The sequence below is a fragment of the Podarcis pityusensis genome (assembly GCF_964106645.2).
Source record: "Podarcis pityusensis genome assembly, chromosome: 1".
NCBI classification, from domain to species: Eukaryota; Metazoa; Chordata; class Lepidosauria; order Squamata; family Lacertidae; genus Podarcis; species Podarcis pityusensis.
This window is the reverse complement of record NC_138028.1, coordinates 64,016,241-64,039,945: the sequence shown is the minus strand read 5'-3', so window position 1 is coordinate 64,039,945 and position 23,705 is coordinate 64,016,241. Positions and strand designations below refer to the sequence as shown.

Here is a 23,705-nt window from a genome sequence, read left to right as displayed (position 1 = left end):
AAAATTGTAGAGCTTATTTTTTTAGGAAATCCCCCCAATTTTTTTTAGACAAACTTTTTTTAGACAAACTGGAAAGTTGCAATTTTTCGATTGACTTGCCTAAGATCCAGGACAAAGTGCCACATTTCGGAAATTTCCCCGGGACGTCAATTCCGCCTTTGAAATCCTGGTAATGACATATGGCAGCCCTAACATTGCTGTTTCCTATGTTTATGCGGCCTTTAGCAAGTCACTAGCTAAGAACATAGCAATTGCCATACTGGATCAAACAGAAGATCCATGTGGCCTCCTCATCAGAGTCTAAAAGTGGGCAGCCAAATTGTATGTTCACAGAGAAGCAAATCAACAGACCATTCTTATATAGTCCATCTATGAACCCAGAAGGTCATTCCTAGCTGTTTTGGGGGTTATTCATTGATCATCTAGAGTCACCTGTGTGCTACTGTGATGTGATCATGTGCAACTAAGTGCTGAATAGTGCTCTCCCTGCAGAGCACACTGCACCTAGAACAACTATTTTCTGTGTCATTGGTCTTCAGCTGGTGGGTTAAGACCAGGCATAGGCAACCTTCGGCCCTCCAGATGTTTTGGACTACAATTCCCATCATCCCTGACCACTGGTCCTGTTAGTTAGGGATCATGGGAGTTGTAGGCCAAAATATCTGGAGGGCTGAAGGTTGCCTATGCCTGGTTAAGACCCTCTGCCATGTCATGATTTGATCTAATGTGGGTTGCAACAGCAGCAGCACCAACATGCAAATGTAGGGTAAAAAGAAATGGCTCCCCAAATGAAAGTGGGTCTAGGTTGAACGATTAATGTTCTCAATGGCCCGTTGACTTCTGCAAAAGTAGTTCAGAATCAATGGCTTGGAAATCATCACCATTGGTTATTTGTGACAGGAACAGTGCTCTCAATTATCGTATTTCACCCACAAACCATTTTCACATAATGTTCTGATTATTTATTACAGTGTATAACTCTCAAATGACAAAGTCAGTCAATTAAAAATTCTAAAAGTGGGATTTGAACATTAGAGAGAAGAGGGGAGAGATCAGTCAGACTGTTCAAATTGTAAGCCTGATTAGAGTATGTTTTTTCTGTTTCCCAGGTAATCACAACAATAATCCTGGGCTTCTTGTTTTATCTAGCAATCACAGGAAGTTCCAGCCATCATTCATAATAACAGTAACATTTGTCAATTTAATCTCAACTGTGTAAACAAAGAGGCTGAAAGCAATTTCTTCTGTGGCCTCTTTTGGGTAGGCTGCAGATTGATTACTACTCCGCAACATGTAGTTTAGATGTATTTAATGTAATTATTTAGCAAGGAAATGGTTGTACATTTTAAAACATTTTCAAGGTAGTGATTGCCACTTCATTTCCTCACTTGTTTTCATGTACACAGAAATGCAAGCAATTGGGCAGGTTTTCAGCAACTGGGACCGCATGTTTTCTGCTCTTGCAGTCAAAGAGGGAGGGGGTCTTCACACACACAGGAAGAATATTCTTCATTTAAGTATTTCAAATGGCAAATTATCCTCCTCACCTCTGTTGCCTTGGCAATGTTCCTGCATGATGTTAACCTAATGCATCTCAGTGTGTGTGTGTGTGTGTGTGTGTGTGTGTGTGTTACTTATATTCTGCCTTTTTGTCTCATTACTGTGATGTCCAAGGCAGCTCAGAACAATGGAAGAAACCAAAACACCCAGGACATAAATTTTTAAAAGCACCTGAACTCAGCTCACCCTCATTGGTGGGTGTTGTGGCCAGCCCCCAGACCCACAAGTGATCTGACAAATGGCAGGTTGAATTGCTCAGCTGCCAGCTATTGGCTAATGCCGGCAGCCCTTGGATGGGCGTTTGCCTAGCAGCAGGCCCAACCAGCCAATGGGGATGCTTGGGCCCGTCCCCAAGGGTCATTAAATTGTGGCTTGCCCTGCAGTCTTTCCTGCCTGAACAGATAAAGCAGACAAAACACATGTTTAAAACTAGGGCATAAGAAACTTAACACAGACTTTACTGGGCATTTAAATGCCATCACAGAGTAGGCCAGAAATATCTTACAGGGCAGGGAGTTCCATAACTTGATGGAAGACCCACTCTTACTCTTATGTATTGACCCAGTCACATCTCTGCTAATGATGAAATGTTGTGTAGGGCCTTCCCTGATGCCCTGTGTGGATTGGCATGATCATGTGGAAGAAGATGGTGCTTTAACTATACAGCCTCCCCAAGATTCTAGGTGCTCCATTTCCCACTAGATGAAGTTTGTGAACACTTCTTGCTCTTGCTCACAACCATCACTTGACCACCCAGGAGCAAAGCTGGATCCAGGAGCCTACCAAAAATGCAAACCTGATTCTTTAAGGTAAATGCGCTTCTATTACAAACAGGCTGTATCCCTAGTCATACACCATCAGTCATACCACAAGAGTATTTCTTTTTTTAACAAGAGTAAGTGTCCATTGATAACCCACACCCAGGCCACCACAGGTCTCGGGAACCGAATTAATACCTTCCTGGGGTGTAATGAAAAGAAGAGATAGAGTCGTCATCGAGCTGTTTGCCAGAAAAACCTGAACCTTACTGGGGGGAAACTAGGAAAGGAATCAATCTTAAAGACAGAACAGCTTATACCAGGTGTTGTAACTAATTGCCTGGAATAATGATATACTGCCTAGCAAGAAAGTTATAGTAGAATGGCTCAAATTAAAAGCAAGTAATGATGACAAAGGGAACTTAGTTACAATGACTTCAAGGAATTTCCAGGAGTTTCCTACTTGTAAACCTATCCAGAAAGTTGATAAATGGATTCTTTTGAACTTGATTGGTCAGTTGCCAGGAGTTGAAAAATGTATTGAGTTGTACTTCTTCTTTCCAATGTAAAGTGTATAAAAAGAGAATGTTAGTTTCATTGCATACCCAGGCGCATGTTGCCTGCTGCTCAGTGCACAGTCCTAGCATGGAATACGACACAGGGCATTGGTGTTGAGTTGAAATATGCCACAACTTTTATTGATTGCAGATGGAAGAAGGCTGTGACCAAGCATTTTGTATATATATATCCAGTATCAAGCACCCTGACTGTTGGTTGATAAGTAGGTGTCGATCAACCCTGACTGGCAGTGACCCCTTGACTTGTATCAGGTGCTACAAACCCACCAAGGCTGCCACTGGGAAGAGTGCAGTGGCCCCTTGGTTCCTGTGTGGGCTCCTGAACAGAGACAGTCCTTCCTAGATTCCTTTATCAGGGTACCTTTCCTGCTGGGTAAAGCTAAGGATACAACCCTGTGCCTTAATCCCCAAAGTTGTGACGTTTGATATGAGGTAGGCAAAAACCTGCAGACCAGTCAATTTGTCTGCAGGAAAAAAATCCTTCCTGGCCCCAAATATGGCAACTGAGTATACCGTGGTACCTCTGGTTATGGATTTAATTCGTTTCAGGGTGCTGTGCACACCCCAAAAAACCGCAACTAGAGGTGCCACTTCTGCGCATGCGCACGGCATGATAGAGTGCTTCATGCATGCACACAGCGCACAGGGCGCTTCTGCGCATGCGCAAGGCGCACAGAGAGCTGCTGCGCATGGCAAACCCCAGAAGTATACACCTCCAGGTTTGCTGTGGCTGTAAACTGAAGATTCCATAACCAGGAGGTTACACAACACAACGTACCACTGTACTATAGTAAGGTCTGTCTACACTGTCCTGCCCACTCAACCTCAGGCAGGATGGCTGGATGCAGAGGAGGGGTGGGAGGCACCAGCTAGGAAAACCCCAAGGGAAGAAGGTTCAGAGCCAATAGATTGGTGGGATGACAATGAATGGTGAGAGGAAAGAGAGGTGGCAGACTGGGAGGAGAAGGTGCCAGAAGCTGAAGAAGCAACAAGGTTTCGTGGGCAGGAAGAGCTTGTGGCAGAGAGCAGTCCAAAATCAGAGGCAGAAGAGGAGGCTGGAGAGGAGAGAGGCCAAGAGGCAGAGCCCCCCCCCCCAAGTGTAAAAGCAAGTGTCACATAAAAGAAAGGAGTGGGGAGGGAGAACATACACAAACAGATGTCCTCTTCAGCCAGGGAAATCTTTCCACTGTGAGCAGCCCCCTACCTAAGAAAGGTGAACTCTCAAGGTGTGGACTGAGCTGACAGACAGCTGGCATGAGCCACGCCATCTAAGGCACCAAGCTGAGAAACAGTAAGTAGAGAAACAGTAAGTGGACAGAAACACTGTGCACTCACACACACACGCACATGCACACACACCACATTCTTTTGTAGGACATCACTTGTTTAATTCAAAAATGCATTCTCAGTGCAGCTGCCTTTTCTATAACCTGATGTGTAAGAAGCCCAAGCAGTCAGTAAGCCTCTAACAGAGATAATCTGCTCTTTGACATCCCAGTTGCTACCCTAAATGCATTTACTCATGATTATGTTCCATAGATTTCAGTGGGATTTATTCATTCATAAATGCAGGGCCTGAATCCTTTTAAAAATTAAAGGCAGACTGGTGCCCAATTGATGTATTCTGCAGTGGTTTGGGAGAAACTGTAATGAGGCGCTGGGGAAATGTTTGAATGCATATTATTTGTTTCTACAGTTGTAAGATTCAGTGGGAATAAATGGGAGAGTCTCTGTATATAAATAAAATAATAAGTAAATAAATAAAAGAGTTTCTTCTATGTCATGACATGATGATGATGCATAAATTGATTTTAGCAGCAGCATCATATAGTTGGGACACTTATTAAGAATATGCCATTTTTGTGAGGGCAGGATTTTCCAGGTTGCTTTTCTTTATATGTGATTCCCATGTTAGCACACTAGTTAATACACAACAGACTGACCAGAATTTCAAATATTGATGTTGAATTATCACCATTCTCCTTTCAAATTCCTAACTGGCTGAATGTTGCAGTAAGAGGTACTGTCAACTTTCTGTGCTTCTGTCCCATGACTGGGATGATTAGTGAGGAAAATGCCTTCTCTGAGTTGGAAAATCGTTAAAATGCAGCTAAACAGAGGAAACGGATTGGGACCTAGTGCCTAAAATAATAAATAATAAACCTTTATTGTCACTACACCACCTGTGTGCAGTGAAATTAAACAAGCCCCCCCCCCATACACTCAGTCTTGTTCACACTCTGTGTGCTTGTTGGAAGTCAATTGCACCACTATTTCTTTCCAGTCAGCAGCCCAACAGCCCACAGATAAAAACTGTTCTTTAACCTGTTGGTGCGGCTGACTATACTTCTGTATCTCCTGCCTGAAGGTAGGAGATTAAAGAGGTGCTGGCCAGGGTGTGAGTCATCCTTGAGAATTTTCCTCGCTCTCTTGAGGCAGCGGTCTCCTGCGATGTCATCTAGCGAACTCAGGGGACAGCCCATGATGTTATGTCCTGTATTCACCACCCTCTGTAGGGACTTCCTGTCCGTTGCTGTCAAACCAGCATACCACACTGTAATACAGTATGAAAGGACACTTTCTATTGTGGACCAGTAGAAAGAGAAGATCAATTTTTGTTTGACATTGTTCTTACGCAAGACCCTAAGGAAATGGAGTCTCTGTTGGGCCTTCCTAACCACCTGGGTTGTATTGATTTTCCAAGTGAGGTCTTCACTAAGGTAAACTCCCAGGAATTTGAAGGAAGAGACTCTCTCCACACAGCCCTCCCTGATATACAACGGGGCTAGTTCCCCTCTCTTCCTCCGAAAGTCCAGTACCATCTCCTTTGTCTTACTGATATTTAGGTGCAAGTTCTCTAGGCACCATGTCAAGACTTTTTGAACCTCATCCCGATATGCTGATTCATCTCCACCAAATAGATAAAGACAGCATCAAGCATGCCTCCCTAGTGAGAAGATTCTTGAAATGGTGCCCACCACTGAAAAGACCTGGCAGAGAAGATGGCTGCCCAAATGGCTCACACACTGTGACCAGGGCTCGCCCACCAATGAAGTGAACTGAAGTACCTGTCTCAGGCAGCAAAAGTGCAAGAGGCGGTGCCCCACCTGCCTGTTAAGTATAGTTGTTTCATTGGATCTACTTGTATCTTCGTCGTTTAATAAGTATATTATTTGGGCTTCCTGAGGACTGTCCGCTATTCTCGATAAATATGGGGCCAGAAACTTGGACCGTGAAGCCGAATGTAATGGACAACAGAAGATTATATGATATAACGATTCTATAGATCCGCTTTTACAGTCACAGAGGAGTGAGATCTGTCCGTTGGAGAGTCTGTTACCCAACACGTTTGATGGGAAAGCATTGAATCTAGCCATTATAAAGGCATACCTGTGCGTCACCACAGATAAGGTAGTTAAGTAAGATGGAAGTTTCGTTGGTGGTGTTAAGCCAAGGTTTATCGGCGAACAGGTGCCACCACCTGTCGCAATATTAAATTGTAAATCCATCTCCTCTAATTTGTGGGTTATAATTCTTTTGGCCAAAGTTAAATCCAATTTTAATAGTTCAGATGGAGATAGTCCTAGGGACACAAGTTTCCCATGTATTATTTTTGCCCAGGGGCTAGGGAAGTCATCTCTCCAGAGGCATTGTATCAAGTGGAGATTTGGAAGTTTATGCCATAAAGCCAACCAGTAACAGAGGATGCATTTCCATAATGTGGTTTCTAGAGATGTAACATTTAGTTCCAGTCGTATAGCAGTATTGCTTACACACCTGGGTAATTTTTAACAACCTTCTTAAAAACTGGTTTTGGATTACCTCCAAATGGGTTAGATTAGCAAAGGACCCCCATAATGGGACTGCATATGCTATTGTTGCAATCACCTTTGCCTTGAAAACTTTTAACACTGATGGAATATGGAAAGCCCCATCTGAAAAGAAAAAACGCAATAGCGCATAGGAAAGGGCTTTAGCTCTGTTTAATACATATGCAACATGGACCTTCCAGCCCATGTTGTGTTGGAGAAAGACTCCTTGTTTCATTGGAAAATAACTCTGTATGTAGACTGCTGAAGACACAGCAATGTAAAATTTAATTGAATCTAGGCAAGAGCAGCAGAGTGCCTAACAATCAAACAATTAACTGAGACTGTATCTCTGCTACTCTGACATGAGGTGTTTAACTCAGGTCACATGAAAAAGATGGAATTTCAGCCCTATGCATATGTTAATTTGTGGATATCCCTTTTGTGTGAGTTAGTCTTTGTTCTCTCAAGCCACCTGAAGAGTGTGGGGTGCTAATGATTCTCTCCAGGAGGAAACAACCTCCAGGCTAACGCAGTCTGTTTGCAGGAGAGGCAATGCTATGTTCTCAGCTCTGCTTAGAAGAAATTAACATTTCTAAGATGCCCAGCCGATGCTAGGATCAGCACATGATTTTATGCAACTATCTGGATGTAACATGATTGTTGTTAGCCTGTTTTGGAGCAAGCTCTGTTAGTAAAGCTTTTGAACCATATTTTTGGACTGGACAGTTTTTCTTTCAGGAAGAGTCCATTTGTATGCATCCTCATGCTTCCAAATGCACAATATTAATAACCACAGTACAGCCCCACTGCTTCTGCTTCTGCCAGATCAACACCACCACCACCCCGCCTGATTTCACCATTTAGAGGCAGACTTACTCTGCATCACGGTGTGGTACGCTGGTTTGACATCAACTGATGAGAAGTGCCTACCGAGGGTGGTGAATACAGCACAAGATATTATGGGCTGTCCCTTGAATCCGCTGGATGACATCGTGGAAGAACGTTGCCTCAGGAGAGTGAGCAAAATTCTTAGGGATGATTCACACCCTGGCGGGCACTTTCTTAATCTCCTGCCCTCGGGCAGAAGATATAGAAGCATGATTAGTCGCACCAATAGGGTAAAGAACAGCTTCTATCCATGGGCTGTTAGGCTGCTGAATGAAAAGATAACAACAGGGCAGCTGACTTTCGGTTTTGGTGGGTGTGCATCAGTAAACGAGAGGAATTAAGACTAAGAGAGCTGAGTGGGGGGTGCTCATGTAATCTCACTGTATACAAGTTGTACAAATGACAATAAAGTATTTCAATCAATTCAATTCCAGTGTGTGGCATTGCCACTTGTCTTCCCCACCCTGGGGCAGAGAAGGTGAGTGGCAAGACTTGTGGAACGCTCCAGCTCTCACTGAGTTCAGCAGCAGGGGGGCTTTCCAGCAGCAGCAGCAGCGGTGGTAGTGGGACATGGCATGGCAGTGGGTAACACATCCCTGTTTTGCCTCAAGTGGCAAAACAGAACAGGCTTTCCCTGACTGTGACTATATAAGTCTGTGGACAGGAACTGCCATTTTAAAATATTTCTGCAAAGCTTAAAGAAGATGTTAGCTGCATGCTCTATATAACTAACAAACAACACTCTTGTTTGTCTGGTGAGAAAGTGATGTTCTGCCTCGCAGCAGTGTTCTGAAGAGAATGAAAAAATATTAGGCAGAGGTCACCAAGAAACAGCCACAAAATTAACTGAGATATTAGAAACAGGGCCTGTGAATGGTGCAGACTTAACAAGCAAGAGCAGATCATTTCCACAGAGAGAAGGTTGAGATGTGATTAGACCCATCTGTAGATAGATTTGCACATGAAAATGTCACCCGATAAGAGCTGGCTCTTTAATTTTATTGACTAATGTATAATAAAATCCAAAGGCTGAATATGATAATTGGAATAATTCCAGTCTGAATGGATGGTGCTTCACACTCAAGGTCTTTTAAAATGCAACCCTATGAATTGCTACTCAGAAGTAAATCCCAAGTAAACTGCAAACAAATAAACTACGGTAAGTTCAATGAAGCTTACTCCCAAGTATGTGGGTGTAGGTTTACAGCCTGAAAAGTGTGCAGTTACAGAAATAATTGAAGGCTGCTTCACACAAGATTAAATTTCTTACAAAGAAGCCACTTTCATTGTTCAGATTTGCATAACTCCTTCAATTTGAGTTAATTCCATGTGAAATTCATCTTGCATGCAGAAACTCATAGAGACTGTGGAAGAAAATATTATTTTCCCTTGATGATTGCCGCAGTGGGATGGACCCAGAGAGGAAGGGGCATGTGAGAGACATTAAATTAAACCTGGGATACTCGCCTTTATAAAACTCATTCTTCAATGAGGTCAGCATTGAAGGCATAAATGTCTGAATGTGGATTGGCTGGTGCTTGGAGAATATTACATTGTAGAGAGTGTGATTATATATTTTTCCATTAGTACATCAAAATTGTTTTTGATCAGATTATGTGTGGCTTTCTTCTATTTTATTACTGTACGCTACAACACGTCAAATTGACACAATTGCTCTTTCAGATCATGCACCAGTCTCTCTTGCTATGCAGCTATCTAATGCGGTGGAAACCTTTGGCTTATGGTAATTAATTTTCTTTACACTTTTGAATTTTGAAAACTTATAACACAACTTTGGGGATATTTTTAAAACAAGGAGGACACATCTTGGGCAACTGAAATGGAAGCATACAAGGCTTACATACAAGGTAGGATTATAGCATATGTTTTTCATAAGAATGTTGCAGGAGGAAAATTTGGAGAAAACATTAAAGTCAGTCTGTGGCATCCCTTTCCTTCAAGCTCTACACTGAATGTTGCAAGGTGCTAAATATGAACTGAATAATCTACATTCTATTTGAGCGGAATCTGCATTGACATGTGTGCCTCAGAGCAATGGGAAAGTGGAGCGAGACTGTGTAAAAAAGAACTCAGAATTTTAATCTGCTGATTAATGGTGAGCACAGTATGGTATATAGAACCCGAAAGAAATACATTTAGAGTTTCAAAGTACTATTCTAAATTATACAGGAAAGGTAAGAATCCTAGGGGTTGAGAATTTCTTCCCTCGCCCCACCTCACAGTTGGTTCTCCTACAGCTAGATATGCAACAGAAGGAAATTCTCACAAAGCCATTAGAGGTAGAAAAAAATAAGATGCTATTGATAATACAAAGGCTGGGAAAGCTCCAGCAGTTTTCCTGCTGAATTGAATCAAGCATATTTTGATTGATTGGTCCCTACACTTCCAGGGGCTTATAAAGAGACTTTGGAATTATGACCCTTGTTAAGTTCAATGTATGGTGCTCATCTTTCTGCTATCCTTAAGCCTGGTAAAGACCATGTTAACTGTTTAAAGAAATGCCAATTTCTTTGGCATTAAAATACTGGCAGCATTCTTTGCCAGTCGTCTGGGCAGTAATAGCAACAATGGTCCACCCAGATGTCATTGATCAATAGATGACAACTGGTATTTCTGAGGCAACTGGTATTTCTGAGGCAACGGGAACTGGTATATCTGAGGTGAAGTTCTCATCTAACTCCCAATCATGGTTGGATCTACACTGATCTGGAAAACACTATTAGAAAAAGCTATAAAAAAATTAGTTCCCAATGCAATTCCCTTTGGAGTCAGATCGCGAGGTGTAATGGTTAAGAGCAGTAGCCTTTTAATCTGGTGAAATGGGTTTGCTTCCCCGCTCCTCCACCTGCAGCTGCTGGGTGACCTTGGGCTAGTCACACTTCTCTGAAGTTCTCGGCCTCTCTCACCTCACAGAGTGTTTGTTGTGGGGGAGGAAGGGAAAGGAGATTGTTAGCCGCTTTGAGACTCCTTAAGGGGAGTGAAAGGCGAGATATCAAGTCCAAACTCCTCCTCCTCCTCCTCTTCTTCTCTACAGTGCCTTCTGATGTGACATTTTTATAACTCATTTAAAATGTTATAGCTCACGAGTTTAGATTAGTCCCATATCATTTAGGTTTTGGATCAACATGAATGGTATCCCGCCACCTCTCATCCCTTACACCCATACCAAGACCATAACATATCCCAATCATCTAGGTTTTAATCCTTGCAGGGTGGGAGGCAGCAGCTATGGGGTTTTTTTGGGGGGGGGGGTTGGGGAGAATAGCCAAGACCACAGAATCACTCAGAATCTTAAGAAGTCCCTGGTTCAACTCAAGATACCTTATTAATGGCACAATCCAACTGAAAAAATGTAAGAACCTTCCATGGATCGCCTTCATTTACCTTGTAATTTGGGATTCACACTTAGCAATGTACAACCCCTAGCATTTTGTACTATTTTTGAAAGCGTCCAAAGCTCCAATATCTGCCTTCTGTAGATAACTGATATTCATTTCATTGGCTTTCAGGCTACAGTATCCCAGAAGAATGTTAGACCTTGGTTGTTCTTGTACAAGCTAGACTCCTTGAGCTTATCTTCATTCCCCTCACCAAGGCAGAGAATACAATTGGGTTTAGATATTCATTTTCAAGCTATTTGTAAATCCATCTGTCATGTTGATTGAGTCACTGAATTATTTGTAACATTCCTGTGGGAAAATAGATTCCCCCCAACCCCCCCCCAAAGGCTTGATTACTTTGATATCAATATTAGCCCCAAGTAGAGATATACAGAAGAGTGAGGTTTATAATGCAGTTGTTTGCTTTGAGGAGAATTCCACACACGCTGCTGGCAGAGGACTTAGAGTGCATGGGAAATAGACCAAGAATGAAAACAAGAACAAGATTATGAGGTTTAGAAAAGCAATCCACAGCTGCACAAAGATAAGTTAGAGGTGGAAGACGCCAGCTACGGCTGTACCATGTCGATTCTCAAAGACATGGTGAGCTTGTTGTTGAAAGATTAAGCAGGCTTGAAGCATTTGAAGTTCTGCAAACAGCCACACTGAAATTTTTTTAAAAAGAAAAACAACACAGACAGTAAGGGGCTCCTCAGTGCCTCTGAGTATAAGGTCCAGCCAAGGGCAACAACTTGTAAATATTGCTGTTTCTAGTGAGGGCTCTTGTGGGTTCTGAAGGCTGCATTCTTTAACTGGAGGCTGAGTGGGTTTTGCTTTTCATGCAGCTCACGGATTCCGGCATATACTTATGCCTCAAAACAAGTAAAGAAATTGAATCGTGTCTGAGGAGCTGAGCCTAGCACATTGATAAGCACAATAATCAACAGTGCTTTCTACTACTTCAGGGGTAAAGGGGGATGCAAAGGATCGAAACAAAAAATATTGAGTAAATATGTGGAATTGCATTATGCTGAATCCAGTTTTCAAGGTAGCAAGTCACTGATAATCAAACAAGCAGAGCAAATAGATGGGGGGAACTCCTAAAATATGTGTAGAGCAACCCATAGCATGGAATTCACTGACAGCATCTCTTGTGAGGTGATTTATTAAGAGATGGTTTCTTATCTATGACACAATGTTATTAGCACCACATATTAGGCAGTTAGGCTTGTCCCTGTCATCCAGAGGAGGAGGGAAAAACGTAATCACGTTGCAGAGTTCCCCAAAAATAGACCAGAGGCAATTGTACTTCATCCAGCAGAGCTTCACTGCTACTGAAGGCAAATGAGCATAATGGTCACAAATCCAATACATTCAGGATTGGATGTGGATAGTGTGGATGAGAAGATTTGCACTATTTCATTTCTTTATTCTTCCATGAGTCACCGTGCCTTATGTTGCACTACTTCAGACACCTTGTTTATCTATGTGATTGCCTAAGATTAATGTGTGAAAGTTCATTTTTGAGAATTAATTTCTAGAAATGAATCTTTGAGAATTAATTTCCAGAATTAATGTCCTGCTTCTTTATGTTTCTTCAGTTAATTTGCATTTCTTTTTCTACATGACCAGTTTGAATGTGAATATTAATAATACTAACAATACAACCTTACTCAGGTGCAAGTCCCATTGAATTCAGGCAGGTGGCTTACTCCCAGGTAATTGGGGATAGGACTGCAGCCTGAAGAAATCATGGTCAAACTCCTGGATACGATTGGCATCTTAGATTATTCAAAAACATTTCAACTTCTCAGAACATAAAGCTGTCAGCAACAGGATGCTTGTAGGCCAGATTCTGTGAGGGAAAGCATCTAAGCAAGCTAAGGATGGGAATACTGCACTGGAAGCATTTAACAAGGTGCAAGAGGCCAGTTGGTGTGTATGTGCACATGCATATGTGTGTATGTGGGAGCAGGAAGTGTGAAATTTCATAAATATAGAAGGAGCTTACTGCTTCCTGAAGCATCCTTGCTGGCTAGGGATGATGGGATTTGTAGTCCAACAACAGCAGGGGACCAAAGTTTCCTAAAAGCATTTCTTAATAAGATTTCTTACTGTGACTCTACAGAAACATTATGGAGGTCTTTTCCCTTTGTGGTCTTTTCATTCATTCTGCAACAATTGTTCTTCAGGTTCTTGATGTTATTTGTTTCTGCAGCATCTTCTGACCGACCAGCATAAGAAAAACAGAAGTCTATTAATTCAGAAAGAAGGTTTCTGTGTATTTCTCTCCCTCTCTTTCTCCTGCTCTCTGTCATGTTCATAACAGAGGAAAGAGCCTGATCAGCTTTGCGAATTTCTGGGTAGTGATTTTTACAGCCAGTCATTCAAGCTTTTCACTTCAACAGATGTAGTGTCTATTTTTAGTTCAGGCACCTCAGATGAGCTAATTCATCAGATGGACGCTGAAAGCAGGATGAATTGTGGAAATAACAAACAGATGTACTGAACCATGAAAGACAATATTAACGTATTTTAAAGGTGTGGCCATGAAGTAAGCCTCCCCATGTGCTAAATTCCTTGTATTTAGAAGTGTGTGTGTGTGTTGTAGTGTCTCTTTGTGTGTTATCTTGCCCCATATTGCACAATTCTGTCACACACAAAAATGGAATTTATGTAATCACACTCTCCTTCATATTGTTCAAATAATATCATGGCTGTATTCAACAGATTGCTGACTCCCACTGTAGTTGCAAGTGGGCTCCATGGTGGTTTTTCAATGAAAGGCATGTTCCAGCCATTCTGTATTGTATAGGGAGGCAAAACAAGAATGAAACGTGAATAAAATGTGAGACACCAGTTTCTGAAAAATATTAGGAATGTCAAGATGATAACATGTGTGATCTTATATTCAGTACCATGCGTGTCCCACATGAACACCTTTTCTACCATACCTCATGAACCTCCCTGGGAAAATATTTTCTTAGCTGGGGCCAGCCTACAAGTCAGATAAATAAAGGCACAGATCTAATCACAGTATCTCCGGATACCATACCCTCCAACATTTCTCCAGTGAAAATAGGGACGTCCCATTCCATAACGATAATTTTACTATTTATACCCCACACATCTTATTGGTTTGCCACAGCACTCTGGGCAGCTTCCAACATATACATATATATAACATAATAAAACATTAAACCAGAGGTCAGCAAACTTTTTCAGCAGGGGGCCGGTTCACTGTCCCTCAGACCTTGTGGGGGGCTGGAGTATATTTTGAAAAAAATAATAATGAATGAATTCCTATGTCTCACAAATAACCCAGAGGTGCATTTTAAATAAAAGCACACATTCTACTCATGTAAAAACACCAGGCAGGCCCCACAAATAACCCAGAGATGCATTTTAAATCAAAGGACATATTCTACTCAAGCAAAAACACGCTGATTCCTGGACCGTCCATGGGCCAGATTTAGAAGGCGATTGGGCCAGATCCATCCCCTGGGCCTTAGTTTGCATACCCATGCATTAAACATTTAAAAAACTTCCCCATACAGGATTGCCTTCCGACGACTCGGGGGTCGGATAACTCCATACCTTCCAACATTTCTCCAATGAAAATAAGGACATCCTGAGGAAAAGCAGGACATGCCGGGATCAAATCAGAAATGGGGACAACTTCTCTAAATCAGGGACATCCCTGGAAAATAGGGACCCTTGGAGGGTCTGCGACACAGCGCAGGCCAAAACAGCCTTCTGCTAGAACATGTCGGTCCAGCCTGCATGGCGTTGGAAAAGATGTGTGACATCATGTGATGCATATCATGCGTATGACATCACACACATGCAACACGCACTGGACCCCCCCCCCAATCTTGGGCCCTACCCATTGCCGGTGAAGACGAGCATTTATCCATTGCTAATAACACTGCAAATCACCACAACCATCTTAAAATATACTGTTTTGAGGGAAATGAAGGCCATTGGGCTTTGCTGAATCTTTGGTCCCATACACTAAAATTTCTTTACTTTCCCATTTGAAATATAAAATGTCTTGCTGATGCTGTGTGACCTGACAGCAGGGGCTCTTTTGTTGAACGTTAGTGACAAATGGCTCCTGCGTGCTGTGTATATTGAAGCATGAAAAGCAGAAGCATTTATTAGCAAATAACTGTTAAGAAGAGTGATTGATTATGACAGCCACGGAGAGAATGGTAAACAACAGCGTTTTAATGAACCATGAATTCTGACTGTTGCTGTTCCTTCTCCTGCCTAGCTGCGAACGCTCGTCCTATCCCAATTACACTCAGCACCAGCTTGAATTAAGTTCCTTGAAGAAAGAGTGCCAAGTGGTCCATTTTTGCCAGGATGCTCTACTTGTAAATGGTGTCAGATTCTAAAAGCTTACATCTTCCCAGGATAAAACCATTAAAATAGCTGTTGACTTGTTGTTTTTTTTGCTATCCTGTTTATATCAGCAAACCACAAAAGCACTACCTTCATTCATAAGAGCATTGAGGGTGTTGCAGGGGGAAGGGCGCAGCATATAAGAAGCACTTCACAATATAGTTCTGTCAATGCGCAATATTTCTTTCCAGGGGAAAAGAGTACCTTGCACAGGGGAAACAAGTTAATGAGTTCTATATCTTTCTGCTGCATAAATACAACCTCTGAGATTGAACTGGGCACCATCCTGTGCTGAGGTGTGCAGCAGTCTGCCAGTTCCTCTGGTTTACACTAATAAGCCGGCAAGGTAGTTTGTGCAATGACCTGACCTACAAAAATAGCGTGTTCAATCACCATGACACTCTTAGTTATAGAAATAAACCTGTTGGTTCCGTCCCTTCATCTTAAAAATGCTCCACAGACAGTGGGGTGGATATTAAACAGTGCATTCCTTTTCCAAACTGTAGAACTCACAATATGGGTTCTCAGAAGCACAGCACACTGTGGCTTGGATCCTGATTTGCTCATCTATGAATGAGCTCCTTCAAGGAGTTCTGATCTAGCAGGAGATGCCACCAGCAGAAGAGGGGGAGGTGATTTTCTCCCATTTCCACTTTTTCTCTGTACTCCCCCCCAACCCCTGGGCCACCTCTTGCAGTGTTGTGGAAGATTTCCCATCCTCTAGAGCAAATTTTCAGAGGACAGAAAGGGGCTGCACAGAAAGAAGGGATTTCTGGCCTCCTTCCACGAGTGGCAGCATTTCAGATGCAGAGTTCCTGGGGACATACCTGTAGGTTCCAAGGCAATGTAATTCTTAACAGGGCAGGATTGACTATTGTGCTAAGTACTGTACAGCAGTGGCGTAGCGTGGGGGTGCAAGGGGGCCGGCCACACCGGGCGCAACATCTGGGGGGGGGGCACGCTCGCACTCGCAGCTCTCTGCCCCTACCTGGCTCATTCACTCTCTCTCACTGCAGTGCTGGCTGTGCGAATCCGATCCGAGCCGCCGGGTTGCCGCCCACTGTGGAGGGGGGGGGTGCCAGGCGTGCGGTGCAGTGTGGAGGTTAGGGGGCGCAAATTACTTGCCTTGCCCCGGGTGCTGACAACCCACGCTACGCCACTGCTGTACAGCATGGGAAAATAAGGTACAAATTCCAACTCAGCTCTGAAGTCTATTGGACAAATTACTGTACTGTTTTCCAGCACAACCTACATCACAGCATTGCTGAGAAAATACGTGGAATTGGAATGGTAAAGTAATGCATGCTACAGCAACCATTCCATTAAACCCACAGATTACTTGTGGCCCACCATGGTGTGTTTTCAAATGGTTTGTAAGAACAGGCATTCCAACCTTTTCAACTGCCTTCCATGCAGTAGCTATCTTGAAGTAGTACAACAGAATCTGGAGTTGTCGTACAGTGCAGGTTTCAAATTATGTAATCGTTTGTGATGCACATCCCACTTCAACACTCGTCACATTAAACGGACCTATGAAGCACACTTTTCTTGTTCATGTAAATATTTGTTAGTCTTTAGCAGGTACTGAATCGTGTCTCAAAACTAAGACTGCTGCAAAAGTGATAAACATTGATGACAAGATGTCCTTGATGTTTGCTTGTATCAGATGTATGCAATCTATCATTTTACATAATGCCATACTTTCTGTAGCTGAACGTCAACTTTCATAGTAGATGAAATAGCACACTTCCATCTTTCAAAGCCTGTCAGAGGTCTGAATCTTTCTCTTTTGAAATCCAGAAGACAGCAACGCTGGTTCTTCACAAGTTTGGTTTGCCAGAGGGCAAAGGTCAATTCACATGATTCTGAAACAATGCTGAAAAATGGAGATGTGCTGTTTGTGTGCTTGATGTGTTGTGTGACAGCTCCACCACATGCCCCAAGTCTTAATTCTTTATATATGTGGATATAATGCTTCTGAGAAATGTAACAAAGGACATATCATATCCTTTCTATTGTTTCATATAATTTTTGCAATAACTGTAGGAGAGATCATTTGAGGAAAATTGAGCATGGGCTTCACAACTCACTTTGGCGGGATCAACAGCAGACACTTAACTTGTTGATGTGACAGAGGTAGGGGTGGGAAATTTTACTATCCCTGTAGAAGGAGTGGAAAGCGATGCTAGGGATCTAGCTAGCTGCAACAGAAACCTATACAAACTGTGGAACTGCTGTGCAAAAGCAGAGATATTATGAAAGTTGGGAAATGGAAGAGGCAGGGCTGGTCCAAGGAATTTTGGCACTTGAGGTGAACCACAAAATAGTGTCCCTGCTCCCTGCCAGGAAAAAAGGGGTGAGTGAAGGTCTATATCAGGAATGAGTGGGGCGGAAAGATCTACATTGGGATCTGCTACCCCTGTGGATCCTGCCACCTGGGATGGTCATTTCACCTTGCCTCATGTGTGGGCCAACTCTGAGAGGAGGCAGAGAGAAGCGGAAAGAAAGAAATGCAGAAAATTATCTGTTCCGAAAAAAGGATAAGAGGAAGGAATGGGTTTCTGGAGTTTCACCAGGACCTGAGAGTTTGGGGGTCAGAACATTCCACCAAGTACCTCAGAGCAGCAGGGTGTGTATTTCTGGGTGGCCAGCCTGTCTCACAGTCTAAGATGCTTACTGCTATCTATGAACATCCAGGAAACAGGATGTGGTAGGAGATGGAAAGTAGACAAGTCTCCATAGGTTGCCTTGAACCCCACCCAGGGTGGTTTCCTTCTGTGGTGGCCAACAAGGAGACAGAACATAAATGCTTTGGCTAGTAGCCACAGGCAGCCTTATCCACCACAAATTTGTCTAATCTTTTAAAGCCATCCAATATGGTAGCCATCATTGCGCACCCCATAGTTTAACAATGTGCTCTGTGACATACATTTCTATCTTCCTTTTCCACCCAGGAGCTTACGGCTGCGTATGTTTTACTCCCACCCCCTTTTAATATTTGCAGCAGCCCCGTGAGGTAAGCTAGGCTAAGTTAATATATGTACACAAGCAGCGATTCTTGTTGGGGGAGGGAGGAGAGATGCAGGGGCCCCAATCCAGACACAATGTACCAGTACTGGCATCCCTGCTGGCTTTTACACCTGTTTGTGTGATCCTGTTCAATCAGTTGCTCTGCATGGCTTTGTAACAGAGGTTAACTGATGAGGCAGAAGACAGGGCCTTCTTTCCTTGTAATGTCCTTGTTGATATCATCAGCTCTTTTTCTCCATAAGGGGTACGTTCTGTTGTCTACCCTTGAGGACATGTTTCTCTTCCCCCAACCCCTACCCCATCTTACTTCACCAATCAAGTAATTCAATTTGCTGGCTCTTTCGCTGAAGATACCATTCCATCCTGCTTTCACATAGAGCGCTCGCACAGAATCCCTGCTGTTGCTGCTGTAGCAGCATAAATGGCTGTAAGGCTACATTCCCTGCAGCGAAGGAATGCAGAAAGGAAACAAAGAGGACTGGAATTAACTCTTTCAATGTGTTTTCTTACTCAGTGCTAGCAATCTCCCATGAGGCAATGCTGCCTCAGGGGGAGCTAGGAAAGACAAATTAGGGGGAGCAGCCAGAAGTTAAATGATGCCATCAAAAAGATGCATGCAAAAAAACCCAACCAGACCACCAGAATTTATAAGAAAAACACAAAACACTATCTTATTTCTGCTTCTTTCACTCGTCTGCTTTGCTCATGTAACATAAAGGACATGGTTCCTGCATTGCAGGGGATTGGACTAAATGACTCTTTGGGACCCTTCCAGCTCTATAATTTTAGGAGTGACTCAAGATTTCTCTCTGCTTTTCCAGCAGGGCCAATTCTGCCTCGATGCTTTAGAAGATGCCATGACAAGTGGAAGTGGTAGATGAAATAAGGAACTGGTGCAACATGACTTGGACTGTGGAACGGTCTCTCTTGGGAGGTTGTGAACGCTCCTTGGAGGTTTTAAAGCAGAGGCTGGATGACCATCTGTCATGGATGCTTTAGCTGAGTTTTCTGCATTGCAGGGCTACAATTCTATGGCTTGGACTCTAGTAAGTGTGTGTGTGTGTGTGTGTGAGAGAGAGAGAGAGAGAGAGAGAGAGAGAGAGAGAGAGAGAACACTGATGTACGTATCCATGCCAAATGATTTATGCTGAGCCGTTTTCCCCATAACCAGAACATTAGTGAGCAGTAGCTCTGCCTCCTGAAATGGAAAAATACATTTGTAACAGGTTTGCTTTCCCATTTACATGTGGGTGGTGAGTTTGAGATGGATTCAAAGGCTTTCTTGGGGACGGGAAGGAGGCAAGAGCAGGTGAGTGCTGTGGAAGTGCAAGAATGCAGAATGCAGAACCAAGAAGAAGCCAGAATGCAGGAACCAAGAAGAAGGAAGTAGAAGCAGCAAGCCTTGTTTGGCAAGTGGGGAAGCAACGGCCATGCAATAATTCAGTAAGGTGTAAAATAACTGCACAGGCTGCAGCTGAAAATGGCAGCTTGGTGTTGATTTTCTCTCTCCCTTTCCTGCAATCCCAGTTCAATTTATCCTGGGCCATGGCATCCTTGGAAGGTATGTTTTCTTCCTCTCACATCACATAACTGCTAGTGTGGTGGGAGGGACACACATTTCTGTTAGGGGATCATTCTGCCAGAAACAAGTAGAAAGCTTCTAGAAGGTTCCAGAGTTTTTTCTTTATATATGGGAGTGGCACTCTGAGTTTAATTAGCATCAGCTGGAAGTGCCAATAAGAAGAAGACCACTTGGCTTCCTTTTTGCAGATGCTTGATAGCAGACGTTTGTCCAAAGAGTGTTGCCTGTAAAACCTGCTGAAGGACTGTTCCTGTAATTTACGATGTGTGGGAGATAAGAGAGACTTATGTTTGAAAGTGCACTGTTAACTGCTGTTTATTTTAACAGTTGAAAATATCTTTGCTACCTAATGCTTGTACCTGGACTGGGAATAAAATCTCTCGACTGAGACTTCACGGAGTTTCTGAGTCATCTTTACAACAATTTTGTCCTTGTTCACCACTTCCGCGAGAGAAAGTACATAAACTCTGCTGAACAGTTTAGAACGAGGTTTTACCTAACCACCAGTTTCTGTGCAGCGAAAAGGGTGTGGACGGTAACCTCTAATAATTTCAGAATGTGGGGCAAGTTGCACTTGATTTGAGAAGATTGAGGAAAACAGGGGGTCGTCATTTTCACCAGTGGCACTGTGTATCTTGTAATATGCATGTCCCCCCCTTCTAGTGTAGACTGAGGCCAGATTCACACATTCTCACCAACAGTAGTGGGCTATGGGGAAAAGTGCGCAGGGCAAGGGGTGTGATTTCTGCCATTGTCCAGTAAGCTGCATTCCAGCCATGTAAAAGGTTTCTCTACACGCAGGCCGGCAAGAGACATCATTACACTTCCGAGGACACATTTCAGTCACACACAAATACTCAAGGCCAGCAGAGAACAAGCCAGGGAGAGGTGCTGCCTAGGGAGGGTAGCCTACAGAGAGTCGCAAAGGCAAGATAGAGAGATAAGTGGGGGGATTGATTTGCCCCTAGGGCTGGAGCTATCTACCCCACACCAACTACAATGCCCTGGATAATATTATGGCATTTAAAATAGATAGGTGCAGCAGAGTATTTTCTGCAAATGCTTAGAGCAGAGATCTCTCAGTGAGCTACTTGACCAAATTTATATTGTATATTTTGAACTTGTTTTGTAAAGGATGCCTGTGCAAGGAGAAGATGATAACGCCTTTCAGACATTAATGGAGTTTTTTTCTCCAGAGACCATCTGGGTTCTGATACAAAACGTTCTTTCCAGTCTAGCCATTCTTTTCTCCCTCTTGGTTTGCTGACTATATATTAATGGAAGAGGGAATAGAAATTACACTTCTGGATCACTCTGCAGCCGTTTATTGGAGTGCCATAATGAAAGTGCTGCATGGCAAAAAAACACACCAATACAAAATAAAATGTACCTATGGCAAATTGCAATACATTGCAGAATTCAACTTTTGCTACTTTTTATTTATTAATCATGAGAAAAACAACTTTCTGTCAAATTTAGACATGGAGATGTGTGGTCTGGTGACTAGCGTTGTTTATGTTTGGTAGCCTATAGGGTCTGCTCCAAGACTAATATATTATGTATGTTTTCCCCCAGAGACTTCAATGGGCATTAAATCGGATGTCAAAATTAAAACAACATTTGCAGGGGCTAAAACATCTCTTTACCTTTTCTACTAGCTCATCTCAGGGTTTTTTTTTATGTTCAGAGTAGAAGAATCTGATCTATTCAGGTCTTAGGAGCAGAAAGGAATCTGGCAGGTTTGGATGAGTCTAGCAACATTTCTAGTACCGTAATACTTATATAATCCCGGTGGCCAGTAATTGCTTGAATGTAAGAAAAGACCTACTGCATCAGATTGAAGACCTATCTCGTCCAGCAGCCTTTTCTCATGGTGACCAAACAGCCCCCGGCAGCACGATCCCAGTGGGGTGCCATCACGGCTGTCCCCCCAGCCCATGCTGGGCACCATGCCCACGCAGGCGGTGTGTCACGCCCCCAAGATGAGCACCACCCCCGCCCCCACCTGTTCTCCGCCCCCCGGTGCCAGAGCATGAAGCTCCATCACTGCCAAACAGATGCCTATGAGAAGCCAGAAGCAGAATCTTAGCATAAGGCCGTTCTCCCCATTTGTATTCCCCAGCAACTGATATTCAGAGGCATACCAGCTCTGATATTGGAGACAGCACACTGATATCATGTCTAGTAGCCATGGATAGCTTCATTCTCCATATATTTGTCTAATCCCATTTTAAAGCTACCCAAACTGGTGGTCATAATTGCATCTTTTGGTAGTGAACAGCATAGTTTAACTGCAATGTGTGAAGAAGTACTTTGTTTATTGTCCTGAATCTTCAAAGGTTTAGTTTCATTGCATGACCCTGGGTTCTAGTATTATGAGGGGGGGGGGATATCTCTCGATCCATTTTCTTCACACCATGCCAAATTTATATATCATGTCGCCTCTTACATTTTGTCCATGCTGAAAGGCTCCCAATGTTGTAATCTTTCCTTATAGGGAAATTGGTTCAGTCACTTGGTCATCCTGGTGGCTCTTTTCTGCACCTTTTACAGATCTAAAATACCTTTTTAAAGATTGTAACCTATCCTGGGATCTTAGGGCGAATGGTGGGTGATAAATAGCAAAACAAAAACCCTATACAATACATGGACAGTTGTTTGTGAGCAGGTCTTTGAGAGCAGCCATTATCAAACAAGTAGCCATGTAACTGAGAGGATATTTCACCATAATATTAAGTAAAATATTTCCTGCCCTAACGTGTGGCTCAAATGGCTCATGAGGCAGCAGTAACAGCAGAATAAAGGTCCTTGATGTAGGATTCATGCCATGTGATTTTTAAAAAAAGGCAAGTCCATTATTTTTAATAACTCTATGATTCATTTATAGGAAGGAATTAAAAATAAAGCATTAGCACACTGCCTTCTTATGAACCTTCTTAAAAGCAAAGGATTCCTATGGATTAGTAAGCAACCTAAAAATAGGAACCATTTATCTTAGCTGTATCACCATAAATATAGGGACAAAGACAAGATGCATAACTTTGAACTCACAATGTTTTTCATGCATGCCAGCTTCCAGTCAGCATAATTGTTTAATCCAAAATTTAAAAAGAGAGAGAGAAGAATTTGGGAAAGGAAAATTCAAGTTAAAGAGAGCAGCCAGGCTGACTTTTCCTTAAAGGAAAGTCTCATGGCAGTACAAATGTAGCACACACACACCCCGCCCCCGAAACAAACAAAAGGGTTGGAATATGATTACAATGTATTTTGAAAGAGACTCATGTTCAATTTTTTTGGATGTCTGAGAATTATTTTTCATGAGAAACTTGAGAGTCTTCAGAAATGTAAAGCCGAAAGCAGAGGCTTATCCACCTATGGTGTGCTACACAAATCCCTGGGCATGCAGACTTCGGCATCCATTATAGGGTCATAGAATCATAGAATCATAGAATCATAGAGTTGGAAGAGACCACAAGGGCCATCGAGTCCAACCCCCTGCCAAGCAGGAAACACCATCAGAGCACTCCTGACATATGGTTGTCAAGCCTCTGCTTAAAGACCTCCAAAGAAGGAGACTCCACCACACTCCTTGGCAGCAAATTCCACTGTCGAACAGCTCTTACTGTCTGGAAGTTCTTCCTAATGTTTAGGTGGAATCTTCTTTCTTGTAGTTTGGATCCATTGCTCCA

The 23,705-nt window shown here is 42.9% G+C and overlaps 1 long non-coding RNA gene across 1 annotated transcript in view; it reads left to right on the top strand.

The window, feature by feature from the left end:
* Positions 1-18,420, top strand: part of LOC308464896 — a 192,192-nt gene extending 173,772 nt beyond the window's left edge. Inside the window, exon 5 of the long non-coding RNA XR_013980177.1 lies at positions 18,359-18,420. This is a non-coding gene — a long non-coding RNA (uncharacterized lncRNA). The remainder of the gene's footprint in view (positions 1-18,358) is intronic.
* The last annotated feature ends 5,285 nt before the right edge of the window (positions 18,421-23,705 follow it).